We start from the raw sequence: 727 nt of genomic DNA on the forward strand, positions 1-727 counted from the left end.
GAAGGAAGGAAGGAAGGAAGGAAGGAAGGAAGGAAGGAAGGAAGGAAAGAAGTGTTGCAGGATTTTTTACCCCAATAACTGGGATTCGTTGTCTCACTGCTTCAAAGAATGAAGAGACGGACACAAAGTGAGCAGCAGGCAAAAGTTTATTAGAGTATAAGATTACGAAGAGTAGTATGAAAGCTCTCTCTGCAGAGAGGGGACACTGAAAAGTGAATTGCCTGCCGACAATAGGCAAGCTGTCCTTGTTTTATAAGGTTCTGGTCCCTCCCTCCCCTCCTTCCCTTCCCCCTTGTTCCTTCTCAAGTTTTACCTTTATTGGCTGGATAACTCTAGGTGCTGGGTTGTCCATTCCTGATTGGTTTGTTTCCATTGTATGAGGGATGGTCTAAGGCCACATCATTCCTTGTGGGTCATAGGTTTCATGGTCTACTCATTTTTAGTCAGGTCTTTTGTCAAATTCCTGAGAGAAATCTGGGGGGAGTAGGTGGTCTCTGTTACATTGTTAAGAGGAACCTTATGCCTGAGGGGGTTTGCCGTGGTCAGACACTCCCAGCATTGTTCTAAAATATGTGTTTTTCCCCACCCAGGACCTCAGGTCCTATCCTTTCCCTCTCTGCCTATTTTACCCTATTTTTTACTGTCATAGAGGGAAAGAAGGCAGGCAGGCAGGAGGGAAGGAAAGAAAGAAAGAAAGAAAGAAAGAAAGAAAGAAAGAAAGAAAGAA

The 727-nt window shown here is 44.4% G+C and overlaps 1 protein-coding gene across 1 annotated transcript in view; it reads left to right on the forward strand.

Annotated features, from left to right (window-relative positions):
- The window catches only part of TMPRSS7 (transmembrane serine protease 7), a 35,629-nt gene that overhangs the window by 1,304 nt on the left and 33,598 nt on the right, over positions 1-727 (forward strand). The gene's annotated exons all lie outside the window — the stretch shown is intronic.

This window comes from Herpailurus yagouaroundi, unplaced genomic scaffold (genome assembly GCF_014898765.1).
Source record: "Herpailurus yagouaroundi ecotype Mexico unplaced genomic scaffold, PumYag 162, whole genome shotgun sequence".
NCBI lineage: Eukaryota > Metazoa > Chordata > Mammalia > Carnivora > Felidae > Herpailurus > Herpailurus yagouaroundi.